At 39.1% G+C, this 14,757-nt stretch overlaps 1 protein-coding gene across 1 annotated transcript in view; it reads right to left on the bottom strand.

The window, feature by feature from the left end:
* LOC5564524 (paired amphipathic helix protein Sin3a) overlaps window positions 1-9,388 on the bottom strand; it is a 70,229-nt gene extending 60,841 nt beyond the window's left edge. The window contains exon 1 of the mRNA XM_021848243.1: window positions 9,020-9,388. The gene's annotated coding sequence lies outside the window, so the exon portion shown is untranslated. The remainder of the gene's footprint in view (window positions 1-9,019) is intronic.
* Window positions 9,389-14,757: the final 5,369 nt, after the last annotated feature.

The following is a 14,757-nucleotide window of genomic DNA, read 5'->3' as shown; positions in this document are numbered from 1 at the left end:
AGTTTGGTATCTATTTTTATTGCTGTATCAACTGACTACTTCTACTTTATCGACGTAAAGGCGCCATTTCTGCTGCTGCTGTCATGTCACAGTCACCAACGAAGTTCATCCAGAGAGTGTTCCATTGTGAGAAGCGTTGGTCGTTTTGCCGGTTTGGGAGATCGTTTGATGTGTACACATCTTAAGAGGGTCAGGTGTGTCAGTCGCTAGCTGACGGCCGAGGCTGAGAATCCGTACTGGTAAACATTGCCACATTATCGAAAGACAACCGTTAAATAAATTTGAATTTGTTTTTGAAATAGAAAAGGTTGCAGCATTGTTGCCCCTTGTATTTGTCAGGCCAATTTATCTTATAATGGATCATTAAAATAACCAAAAACGGCCGCTATGGAGAGCACAGATAGCGCCACTGTAGCCTTGTGTGTTTGATGCAGCGAGCACTGACAAAAACTACCTTCAATGATCCATTGTATCCCAAGTGGCAAAGAATTAGGACAAATAATTGTGAGCGCGCTTATTGTGTTGTTTGTTTTGCGTATACTTCGATAACAATTTGATTAATTGCTCACCGTTTTGTATGACGAAGCTGCATGTCTGGACAAAATTTAAAAAAAAATATCGTAGGTCCCGTTTTGAAATTGCGTTCACTTGAAGTAATAAGTCCATAAATTTAAAGTAAATCAGCGATATTTAAACCGTCTTTCGTTTACCGTTATTATCAATGGAAAAAAGACCATCAAAATTTAGTTTACTATCGGGTTGTCTAATCATTAGACTCTAATGACTTGCAACCTATGGGCTTTGAATAACAAAATCGATCAAATTTAAAGTTACGCCGTTTGTAAGGCGTTACTACCGGAAGCACTAATTTTGAATAGAGAGGCATTCTAATATCGTTAATCATGTTTAAATCTTCTTCTTGGAATTAACGTCCTCACAGGAACAGAGCCTGCTTCTCAGCTTATTGTTCAATGAGCACTTTCTCAGTAATTAACTGAGAGCTTTCTTCGCTAAAGTTGCCATTTTTGCATTCGTATTTTGTGTGGCAGAAACGATGATAATCTAAGGTGGTGCCCACTTAGAATTGGAACAAATATGTTTGGTTCTTACAACGACTCTAATCGTCCAATTTAGAAGCTGAACCGTCCATGTGTTCTCTATAACAATAATAACATCACATGATTTTTTTTTGTAGCTTAGTTCGAACGCGCTTCTGAGAAATTCAACATGGAAGAAGAGAGAAGGAAAATAATTGCGCTCAAAAATTTTAAAAACCTGTTTTTATCAGGAATAGAAATAGCAAAAGTGTTAGGTTTTTCAATAAGTATTGTGTGGCTCGTACTGAAAAAGTAAGAAGTAACTATTTTGAAAGATCGCAAGCCACAAAGTAAGTGTCGGGTGGTTACTGTGCACCGACAGCTGTGGAATAAAATCAGGATCATCCATCGAGTTGTAGAGAGTCGAGAATTCCCAAACAGTTTTAGTTAAAATTATGTTCAAGACAATTTACACCGTCTTCAGCCATAGGCTGCACAGACTGATCATAACTAACATTAGACAACGGACACACGGAACGGCCAGTGGACCAGTGAAGAATTTTTCGTTTGACGAAAAGTTTTCTCCAACTGGGGCGGGAATCGAACCCACACTCCGTAGCACAATACGCCTAAACGACTGACGCCGCTAACCGCACGGCTACGAAGCCCTTCAAAGTCAGTTAGGCAAAATGTCCTCTTTTACAAAATTTTCGTCTAATATGCCTACTCTTAATTACGAAAATCAGCAGAAAACTGATTTGTTTACGTTTTGGTCTTGATATATTTTCTATTGTTGGTCTTGAAAATCTCTTCAGGATTTTAATTTGTGGTTTTTCACGAACCTTCTAAGTAATTTTTCCAAGAATTTTGTTTTAGATACCTTTATGAATTAAATCTACATTTTTTCTAAGAATCCCTTCAAAGATCGAAAAGAATCCCTTCAAAGATCGTTTTCACCAAGTTCTCTAGAAATTTATCGTTTGATTTCCCTAGGATTTTCTCCAACACCCCGGTTTAGAGCACCTTCAAGAATATTGAACTTAGCAAACATGTAGTGTATAGCCTTAAGATTTAGACTAATGAGCAATTTGGGAATTAGAAAATCATGTTTTTTAAGCAAGGGCCATCATGCGGTGAAATTCCCAACAAATCAATGTGTAACATAGTCGCCCTTGCCCACATGCAAATCTTCATCGAAGACAGTATAATTTTCTGAAGAACTCCTCCTGAAACTTGAAATATAAGCGTCCAGATTCAAAAAATTTCTGTAAGCCTTTTTTACAACAGAACCTCCCTAAGATGAATCAACCCCTTTTTGAATTTTAATTGTTTTCTCCCGCACACTTAGTTTTTTTTTCTTCACCCGCGCAACGTGAACCGGATACAAATTGATCCGGATTCCGTCGCTCGCCCACAAAGGAGCAAGCAACAAATTCAACTGACCAAACACTACTCTCTTCAAAAGATTTCAGGAAGAATCTACAATACTTTACCACGAATCTGACATACTTCACCAAAGATTTTCTCGGAAATGTTTGAAGGAATATCAAGAAATTACCCAGTACTTTGTCGAAATTCCCATACAATATTCGCCATAGATCTATCAGAGCTTATTAGTGTATGAAATATTTTAGGGAATTCTTAAGATATCTTGATTAAATCGATGCGTGAATAGGAGATTTATGAGGATCATTTCCTAAGGCAAAGTAAGCCGTCGTTGAAATTTGTACGCGTTGTTGATGATTGTTGCTAAACCATATCACGATTTCTAATCAAAGAAAATCAGTTGGTTTTACACTGACACAGCTGAAAAAGTATCAGCATAGGGTGATCAAAGTATTTTGGACAGACCGTTACGCGTATATAATTTGGTCACTTCCGTTTGATTTTGCCGTAAATGGCCAAATTATATACGCGTAACGGTCTGTCCAAAATATTTTGATCACCCTACTTTATGTATATTAGCGCGTACAGTGATACTTTTTCAAGTTAATATAAACTATCAAGACTGGATTTTATCACTTTGAAATGCAAGCTGGAAAGTCATCATTGTTGCCAAAACGAATGACGGGCTACTTAGCCTTGAGGTGAAGACAAATCGAAGTCAAACCTCAAATTTTCAAGAGCACGGATCTGGAGAACCAAACATCCATCTGTGCTGAAAACTTAATCGATTGGTCACTCGTTGGTGGTGACCAATCGATTAAGTTTTCAGCTCAAACGGGTGTTCGGTTCTCCAGATTTGTGCTCTTGAAAATTTGAGGTTTGGCTTCGATTTATCTTCACCTTAAGGGGGCAGGATCTTGATCTTCGCGGTCGACCCATTTGAGCTTTGATAGTCGAGTAGTTAGTAGTATTTCAAAACAAAGTTGACAGATGATTAGTTATTCTCAAATTCACGGGAGTAGAAAATAACTTTCGAACTGTCAAGTTTAACCAGGTCCGTCCCACTCGGGCTCAGATTGGGTACCACTTCTAGTAGGGGAAGGGGTGGTAAAATGAACACCTTAAGGATATCATCTTGTTTCTGGTAGAAAAACGAGGAATATGTATAATGTTATCGCTCAAGATCAAAAACAGGGATGTTAGCTAAAGCAGGAACACGAATTCAGACCAAAATAGCTAAATTTTCACTTATTTTTTCGCTAGCAAAAAACAATTGAAATGTTCATTTTACCTGCACTATGTGGGTAAAATGAACAGCTGTTGGTGGTAAAATGAACATCAAACAAAAAACGTGAGCAAAACTAATATTTTTTAACAATTTTCGCTGCATTCCCTAAAATATATCTATAAATGATTGTGACCCATTCAAAAAGAAATGTAAAAGTTTCAGATTTGACATAACATCACAACGATATTCAGATCACTGAAAAACCTCACGACCTCCGAGCCAAAAGTTACGTCAGCTCCAATTTTCAAACGATGTTTTCTAAAATCTGAGTTTTCGTTGATATTTTCACTTCAATCGAACTCCGTATCAATCCGAACACTCAGATATATGCTCTAAATCGTCCGTGTGTGATAAAAATTCATTGAAATTTGTTTTTTTCTCGGTAAAAGGCACGGTGTTCATTTTACCACCCCTGTTCATTTTACCACCACTTCCCCTACTGCATTTGGTCCCTCGGTAGTGCAAAAGGTACCCAAGTTTGACAGATCGCCATACACTTTTCACGGCATTCTAGATTACCTTGTGGGCCATAAAATTTTGGGCAACTACAAGGGACATGGAGGTCTTTAATTTGTCTTTGGTTTAACTATGCTCCAGGCTTATACACGCTAACTTGAAAGTACCCATTAAATGGGTTTGTTGTACCCATTTTTATGATCAGTATGAAGTTGTCAGAAAAAGGGTATTTCTCAATGACATAAGAGCAACTTTAACGGTGCGCGACTAAACTAAATTACATTGCGCAGCATCATTACGCTGATCCGTACCGGGCGCTGCTAACCGGGGTAGCAAAAAGACAGCGCTGCTTTCGGGAAGCATCGGGTGAGCAAATTTAGTTGCGCGATAGTAGCGCTGCTATTCGATTTTAATTTAAGCATACAGTGAGAGTTCTGAGATTCTGGTGGGAATTTTGAAAATTTGATGTGCATAAAGTGGAAATTATGAAATTTTGGGAATTCGGGTAAAATTTCAAGGTTTTTTAAGAATACTAGGAATCTGATGTGATTATTGCAAATCCGGGAGAAATTTTTGAATTATTCGATGCATCGCAAGAATTTATCTTTCAGGATTTCACCTCGAATCTTTTGGATTCCAACCGGAAACCTTGAGATTCCAACCGGAATTCTTGGGATTCCAACCAGAATTCTTGGTATTCCAACCAGATTCCGACTGGAATCCTTGGGATTCCGACTGGAATCCTTGGGATTCCGACTGGAATCCTTGGGATTCCGACTGGAATCCTTGGGATTCCGACTGGAATCTTTGGGATTCCAACCGGAAACCTTGAGATTCCAACTGGAATCCTTGAGATTCCAACCGGAATTATTGGGATTCCAACCGGAATTCTTGGTATTCCACCTGGAATCTTTAGGATTCCAACCAGATTCCAACTGGAATCCTCGGGATTCCGACCGGAATCCTTGGGATTCCGACCGGAATCCTTGGGATTCCGACTGGAATCCTTGGGATTCCGACTGGAATCCTTGGGACTCTGACTGGATTTCCAAGAAAAGGATTCAAAAAATCCCAAGGATTCACATCGGAATCCCAAGAATTCCGGTTGGAATCCCCGGGACTCTGACTGGAATTCCAAGAAAAGGATTCAAAAAATCCCAAGGATTCACGTCGGAATCCCAAGAATTCTGGTTGGAATCCCCGGGACTCTGACTGGAATTCCAAGAAAAGGATTCAAAAAATCCCACGGATTCACGTCGGAATCCGAAGGATTCACGTCGGAATCCCAAGGATTCCAGTCGGAATCCCAAGGATTCCAGTCGGAACCCCAAGGATTCCAGTCGGAATCCCAAGGATTCCAGTCGGAATCCCAAGGATTCCAGTCGGAATCCCAAGGATTCCAGTCGGAATCCCAAGGATTCCAGTCGGAATCCCAAGGATTCCAGTCGGAATCCCAAGGATTCCAGTCGGAATCCCAAGGATTCCGGTCGGAATTCCGAGGGTTCCAGTCGGAATCCCGAGGATTCCAGTTGGAATCTGGTTGGAATCCTAAAGATTCCAGGTGGAATACCAAGAATTCTGGTTGGAATCCCAAGAATTCCAGTCGGAATCCCGCACCACAATGTAATAGATATTCCAGTAGAGTTCCAAAAAAATTGCCAACCTGAAATAATCACCATTATTTTCACAACCCAATATGTTGACCCAAAAGGCAACGACCGGTACGGAAACGAGTTACTAAATATAGTAGCGACCGGTGTGAGAATGAGTGACCAAACTAAAATGACAGCTCTGTGGGTGATCATTTTACTCACCGGAATAGTCGCCCCCCTTAAAGATGCTCTAAAGAAGGGTACTTTAAGGCCTTTTGGTGCGTCATCACAAAATGGCTTCTTCCAAAATCATTAACATATTGTTATGATAGTATTGGTATTTGCAACATCGATGAAATATAACTGCTTATCACCTGATTTAATGGATAATTTATGCGAAGAAAAATGCTTCAGGTGGTATTTCAATATTTAATCAACACTTTCAGGTACAGCATTATCAATTTAGCGACAATATACATGAGATTTATATTCTCAAAAAAATCTCCGATTTTATGCCGCATTTCATTGCCTCACACAACTACACTTGTAAATAGAAGGTGCTTACCTTTTCCATTGTATTTCTGCAGCAAACATTTGTGTTTTGGATTTCATATTGCGTTCACTACACTTCCACTAAACAAATCTTTCATTTACTTCCCTTAAAGGAACACATTTCAAACGGGAATCAAATATTTATAAAGTTTTATCAACCGCAACACTCAAAACTATTATGGCGGTGGTTTTCACTTGCTGCGAATCGACGCCGCCACCGCACACTGAGACATGCTTGTGTTTATAGTCTAAAATATCCAACTTTTTTTTCTGTTGTATTAATTTTCAGTGCGGATAGGTTGGGCAAAGCATAGAAACTTGAAATTCATACGTTGTTTGTTTTTCGATTCTCTCAAATTACAAAAACCATCTCTACGAAGCATAAAATCATACCAAGTGTTTATCAATTTGAACCACCCAAAATAATTGAAAAGCTCCATAGTGCGATGCGTCGGGATGCGTCGGAACGCGTTTATCGTGTGTGCACAATCATCGCGATCGTTGAGCGCAGTGATGTCAGAGTTGCTATCTGTAGAATCATAGCATTTAATGTGAATAGATCACAAAAATCACTAAAATTTCATTAAATCAGTGATCTTGTGATGGAAAACTATTTGCAAAATGATAAGTTTTTATGATATGCAGCAAATGTTCCGAAAACAAGCATATAAAAATTGCTAGAAAAATCTGTCACCAATCACCTGGCAACACCGTCATCCCTTGCAAACATAAACCGTACCGATGCATAACAAAAATATGAGATAAATCCAATTAAAAACTGAGAAATTTCGTTGCCCTTCATTAAATTGTAATGTTTTCTTTTGATATGTACGATTGAAGAGCTGATTTTGATTTCCAATACTCGCCAATCTACTAAATTTCCCATGTGTTTACATAAAAATATGCTTATCACAAATGTTATATTTTTTGTTTGTTTGTTTTGAAAATATACATGGAAAGGCGACACTACTACTATTACATTAATGATGATTCTAATGATTCTTTGACTTACACGCCGCTTCACCTTAACCCCATTATGAAGTATCATTACCGGTTAAAATAATGGGTAAATATTACACATGATACTTCCGAAGCGCGGATAAACAACAATACCGTCATTTTCAGATTTGGTTTGTTCCGGCCGGTTAGTGAGTGAATATCACGGACAAAATAAAATTTACAAGTGAAAATAGATGGTTTTACCGCGAGAATAAGATCAAATCCAAACTATGACCGAAAAATATCGAATACGCTTTTTTCACGGTAAATAAATCTTCAAAATCTTCTTTCTTGTTTCAGATATTTGAATGACTAGCTCATGGCTTTCGTATACAGACCACTGTAGTGATCTCCAGAATGTCTGGCGTAGTCCTCAAGATGGTACCTTTCGTAGAGGATTCCAGAGCGTTTAGAGCAGCTCGAGAAAAATTGCATTTGGATAAGGACTGAAATCCGGGAGCTCTTGCAATGTAGACCAAAGCATACCAAGATACACGAGTAATTTTAAATTATTTATAGTACGGTGTGAAATACGAGGAATAAATGTATTTGCGTTGATTTAAATCGATGAAACATTCTTTTCTGTATATTTTAAGAATTCCTAACCTCAAACCCCAGTAGCATTCATAAAATAATGGGGTTTTATTACCCACGTTTGAACCAAAGATCAAGGTTGAAAAATACCCATTAATTGAAGTTCGAAGAGAATACTCTTTAATGGGTAAGTCGACTTTACTCTTTTAATGAGTTAAGCCACTTTACTTGAAAATTGGTACTTTTTACCCATTAATGGGTACTACCCCCAGTAAGCGTGTAGAAGAGTGCATGGTGACGTCACGAAAAATTCTCCTTCTCTGTCCCTCTTTCATCACGCTCAATTGACTGTTCTGCTCTTTGACATTCACTGCTGAGGTAACCAATAAGCCGTATATTGGGCCAAAATGTTGATTTACGGCTGATATAATGCCAATAAGCCGTTAAATAGCACTATATTAGCCGTATATGGCTGAAAGGGCCCGATATACGGCTTATGGTTACCTGGGTGCTGGAATCGCTGGAATTGTTTAGATTTTTTTTATTTGGAGTTGACATTCACTGCTGGAATTGTTGACATTTCTTATATGGAGTTTCGAGGTTATGTCAGGCGTGCAACGATCTATTTCTAACCGGAGGGGAAATAACTATCGTGCTGTCAAATTTTAACTAAAAGTTAAACCAAACGGTAAAACGGTTCACAACCTAAACGTAGTTTTGAATGTCGATCTGCGAAATAACCGTAATCAAATTATTTAACATTGGGCGAATTTTGAAACGATTAAACCTGAATCGGATTCGGATTGAAACAACACCGTATCCACCTTGCAAAACATCACCCGCCGTCATTAATGACGTACAACCCACACAAACAAACGAATCATGACTTCCCGATCTAAAGATTATTTACCTTGCCACCGACCGCGAACGAGGAAAAACAAAATGGCGCGGAAGCTTGAAAGCAAAAATCGGCTCTGGTTCGTCTCGCTCTCTCTCTCCTCCCTGCCGCCCAACCCCTTCAACCCAACAACAACCCGTTTTCAGCAGTGATGCTTTGCTTTGGTCAAAACTCATGAATGAGAATGACACTTTGCCGAGGTGAAAAATGTTATGAAAATGCGAACCTGATTTTCGCAATCTTCTTCAATATAGGAACACTAAATGCAAACACTTACCTGTTCCGACAACACTGAAGCTGTTTTCTAACGTATCAGAACGGGTTTTTCCGCACTTTATCTGACCAAAATCAGGATTTTTCCTTTCATCACACCTAACCTTCAATAGTCACTCGACTCCACAACAGAGGAGACTTTCAGCTGGGCCGACGAAAAGAAGAAAGGCGGCACTTTTTGTCACTAATTGCACAAAATTTTCACCCACAAACGGGTAAATAGCACACTCGGGGGCACTGTTCTGATAAGTTTTTCACTGGTTTCAAAAGCCTTCACAGAAAAACTTCCGAATTTGCACGATTTTTCAACTGAGCACAGCCTAAACTGGACAACACACTCCGCGAATGGATTTGCATCTGATGATGAGCGAGGGACTGTGACTTGTTTTAGGGGTGTGCAAATTTATGGCCAATCGAGTGGTGTTGATCTTGGATTGTGTGAATAATCGCATTCGTCGGACATAGCTTAACTGCCCATATTTGCATGGTCGACGTAACCAACAGCACTATATCTTTGCGGGGAAAAAAGCGTTTTTGTGTTCTCAGCTGCATTCTTAAAGCTCTCAATAATTTCGATAAAATAATCTGTACACTCAGGCAAGAAGTCAAAGTTGGTTTGATTTTTGGCTCCATGTATTTATTATGTTATTATTAATAATTATGTATTTATTAATAATTATGCGTATGTATATTGTTTCGCGTTAGAAAATGGGTTAACCAACGTGCGAAGTTTGATTTTTGACCAACTTCGCCGCGTCGCAACTCGATTCTCAATAGTGCGCATAATGCACACGGTGACGGGCATAGATGCGCACTATAGCGAAGTGACTCGCAACGCGGCAAAGTTGGTCAAAAATCGAACTTCGCACGTTGGTTCATCCATTTTTAGTCTCGAAGCAGTATATTATGCGAGAATTCATCATCATCACCTATTTTATTATTTATTTCATTGGCATTAATCGACTACATGGACATCTCTAGTTTTGCAGTCAAAGTTTTCTTCGTTTCATTTTTAGCGCGGGAAGATACGAGACAGATGATATTGCACGTAGTGCAACAGAGAAGGAGCATTGCTTGACAGATCTGTTCACATCTCTATCATGACCGCCAGATTAAATTGGGGCATAAGGGGTAAAATGGTCAATTGGAAGTCATGGCCAATATTTTGAATTTATATTGTCGCACCGCCACCAAACCGGATCGCGCCAGTGAGACTCGCGACGCGCCTCAACTCGCGCGATTTTGAAATCAGTTTTTTAGTGTGGCGCTGCATTCTTACGATTTTTATGAACACAGCGCACTATTCACATATTAGCTGCGACGCACGGGGCCCGAGAAAACAATAATTATAAATAAATGTTGGTCTTGATTTCTACCGGATACATAATAACTAAATATGGTAACTATCCCTTAGGGCTCATTCACAAATTTCATAATGCTGAAGGAGGTGGGCCTGAGACGAGACTCGCGAAGACGGTCTTCTTTTTCTGTGTTTGCTGAGTTTTTTTTTTCTTATTCCACTTTGTGTTTATACCAATCGTGCGCAAGCCGTTCAAACTATTATGTATCCGGTAGAAATCAAGACCAACATTTATTTATAATTATTGTTTTCTCGGGCCCCGTGCGTCGCAGCTAATATGTGAATAGTGCGCTGTGTTCATAAAAATCGTAAGAATGCAGCGCCACACTAAAAAACTGATTTCAAAATCGCGCGAGTTGAGGCGCGTCGCGAGTCTCACTGGCGCGATCCGGTTTGGTGGCGGTGCGACAATATCACATGAACCTCTCAGCAGAAAATTAATGCGTTTGCATCACACCGAATCATAAAAAACCTTGTAACCTGCGTACCCACTACTACCGTCCTCGCATGTGGTTCTAAATGATGCCACAAAGTCTACCATATGAAATGGAAGTATAGATCCCTTACCATATGTAAATCACTACACTTACAACATACACAACAGAACACATCATCTGGTCAGCCGAGTTCAATAGCTGACCACAGTTACAAAAGAGCCAATTCTCCATGCCTCTCCAGCAAAAATATAGAACACAGATGGTGAGCACATAGGGCCGATCGTTACAATCATATCTCTAAGAGAATCCAGCGGTATCTGTACTGATAAACTACCCATAAAAACCCTATCAGTAACCCTCACCACATGCCGATACAGTCTCGCAGCATCCCATCTCTCGATTAGATCATTCGTCTCTCGTTATCGCCACCCACCGATGAGATGTGGTAGACGGACATGGACTGAGCTGGGTCATAGAGTCGTTGCAAAAAGATGTATCTATCAGTGGTCAGTTAAGACTTAGTGTTAAGCAGGCAAGAGGTAGAATCCTCGTTTTGAAGCGTAGAAAGCCTGACTGACGGTAGCCAAGTAGCTATTTTGTGGCATTTTAAGAGTGGATGTGAAAATAGATGTGCTTCATTCTGGGTATTAAGCTGACTAGTGGTGAGATAGTGCAGAATGTTTAACTGGATTCTTTTCCGCAGTTCAAAGTATCCTCCCAGTGGAATAATTTAGTTTGTGCGAACGGGAAAAATGATGGAGTAGTGTGGTAGAGATTACTAGAGATCGGTAAGATCAGAGAGGATCGCAATTTCTAAAAATTCATCCCAAAAATTAATTTATCCTGCGAGTGATCTAAAGTGCCCTCAATATGTGTCCATCTAGGCCTTTCTTTTCACTCCAAAACCCATGGATACGGTGGCTCAGTGTTGGACCTTCGCTTCTGTGCATGGCGTGGTCAGCGATGGAGATGCCGGCTTGGCGCCGGTGGTTAACCCTTGTCTGTCCGGGCAGACCCGTTTTGTGCAGCCGCCGAGGGATACACCATTACACTGACGCCCACTCCACACTAGGATTAAGTATAAACTAACATGTAAGTAATAAACCATTTACTAATTATTAAGCATGTAAAATCTCTGCTTTTGATTTCTCCGGGTCTCACCGTGTAGCTTCTTTTTTTTGGTTCCACTAAATCGAACCTGGTTGTTAGTTGGCAGAGTTGATATGTGGGAGATCAGTTCCTCTGCTACTTCTTTCAACCGCTTTGTCTCCGTCTCATGCGGCCTTCTTATGGGGAGGTGACAACCTTTTGAGTAAAACTTCATGCCAGCAAACGTAGCAGACATTCTAAATAAATAATCTTGTGCTTAGATTTATCAGCAACTTAAAACTGCTTCGCCGACTGAGGTTTTTAATAAACAGTTTATTTTGAATACAATACTTTTTACTTTTGCAGCCATAAAAACGACGGGCTGCATTTGACGTTTTGTGACAGCGGAATCTGGGCTGCATATGACATAGGCCTTTTCATGTGACAGATCCGTCTATGCATTTATTTACATCGGTGGAGGACCGGTGCTAACACGGGCCTGTCATTCTCATAGAAGAAATGTCAAAGTGCTTCCCGATCAGCTGATTTGAGATGTCATTTGAATAGGCCTATTGATATTTTTCCTCTTCGCGAGTCTCTCTCAGGGGTGGGTGGGTGTCTTTGTGATGTTACGGTTCATACAAAATTTATGAATCATTCATACAAAAACCGTTACGAGGGGGTGGGTGGCTGTCGTAAACGACCATTTTCAACGTCATGAAATTTGTGAATGAACCCTATAAGTTTTTATATGAATCTTGCTTATAAGTATATAAGAATGGAGACCAAGGGTTCTACTCAGAATTCTGTCAAAATCCCACCTGTCCATGAATGTCCTGCCTAGGATTCTAATAGAATCATGTCTTGGATTTTTCTGAGATTGCTGCATAAGATTTTGTTAGAATTGCAGTAATGATTTAAGCTTCATTTTGTAATAATAAACAATTTAATAAACGAGATTTTTAACCCTGGGTTAAGGAATGTTCATTTTATAAAGTGGACACCTTGTTTATGGCAGATATTTTTAATTAATGATGAAATATCAAACGGTTTTCTGCACATCGTTCAACTACTATTCGAAATGCAACTTTCATAAAAATGCTTTAAGTTGAAGAACTAAATAGTTTTTACGTAAACCACTAAGAAAAGCTCTTAATCAAAGTTAAATATTACTTTTCGCGAAACTAATCCTTATTTTATGGAAAAAAAAAATACAGTGATACCTCTATGAGTCGATGTTCCATGACTCGATATCTACTCATGGAACCATATTAAAACCAAAATTTCATGGTTACTGCGATGGTCCCCTCAAACAGTTTTCGAAGGCATTTGTTTCCATAACTCGATACTTCCATGAGCCGATGGTCCCTTCAGATATCGACTCATGGAGGTTTGACTGTATATGTATGTTGGTATCCTTTACCAACGTACTTACGGTAGAGCTTTAAAATTTTGAATAATATTCCACCAATATCTGAAACAATGTCAATCTCTATTTATCGATTTATGGTAAAAATTTCTGAATTGCCACTCTATAACGTCCAGCAAAACAGTAAAGGGCTTTTTCATATATTTCATAACGCATAAATTAGCCATTTTGTACACCCACCCACCTCCTCGTGACGCTTTTTGTATTAATAGTCTACTATTTTTGTATGAGCCATAACAACGTTTGGACACCCACCCACCCCCTAAAGCGTTATGAAATTTGTGAATGGGCCCAAAGCGAAGAGCGTTTTCGAAATTGGTTTGGAATACTTACGAAAATATATTTGTATAATAGAGAGCTAAATCATGAGGTTTGATCGCCTTTAGAAGTACAAAATGGTACTACTATACAGTCGTTTTATCAAAAAATCTCAAACTGTTTCAAACATGTACGCATATTTACCGATTCACAGCAATTAGTAAAGTTTTTCTCCTACTGTTGACTAATTAGCAACTATATGAAGACGTGCGTTCTTTTTCATGTAAATACTATATTAGTTATTCCAGGACGAAATTTAAACCTATACATTCTACTACATTTAAGTGCCCTTTGTTTACTGACTTACTTTTGCTGGCTCTACGTCCTTCAAGACATGACCTGCGCCACAATGTTACGCCAACTAACTCTGTCCATGGCTGCTAACCTCCAATTCCTCGATCGCCCCACACTTCCAAGATCCTGCTCCACTTGGTCAAATCACCTAGCTCGTTGCGCTCCCCTTCGTCTTGTACCGGCCGGATTTGAGTTGAACACCATTTTTGCGGGATTGTTGTCCGGCATTCTCACAACGTGTCCCGCCCATCGTACCCTTCCGGCTTTGGCGACTTTCGTGATACTGGGTTCACCCTTTGTTTACATGATATCTAAAAAATTTGTTGCCTTAACAAGACCCTAATATTTTTAAGAGGCTTCTTATTGATGATACTTTAAAGGAGAAGTCCTTTTTAAAAATATAAATATTCGTCAATTTCTTCGGCTCTTTTTTAATAATCATTGATCAACATTAAGGCTCAAGAATCCATCAGTCAATCAGCAGTAATCATCATAAATTAAAAACCAGTTTATTCGCTCAAATTTCAACAAATCCTTAAAAAAATCTATCATCGTATTACAGATGGCACGTGCAATGCAATGATAGATTTTCCTGAACGTTTCTCCACTTTTGAGCAAAAAAAATGGTTTTGAAAATTTGAACAACCATAATAGATATTTTCCTCTTTACCGTTCTAAACATTGATCCTTAATCGTGTGAAATGCAATTTTTTTGAGGCTATTTTCTTATCACAACATTTTACAATATTAGTTGAACGATGTACAAAAAACGATTGCTATTTCAGCATAGCATAGCATAAACTGACTGTATATGT

This window comes from Aedes aegypti, chromosome 2 (assembly GCF_002204515.2).
Source record: "Aedes aegypti strain LVP_AGWG chromosome 2, AaegL5.0 Primary Assembly, whole genome shotgun sequence".
NCBI lineage: Eukaryota > Metazoa > Arthropoda > Insecta > Diptera > Culicidae > Aedes > Aedes aegypti.
This window is presented reverse-complemented; position numbering and strand designations above follow the sequence as displayed.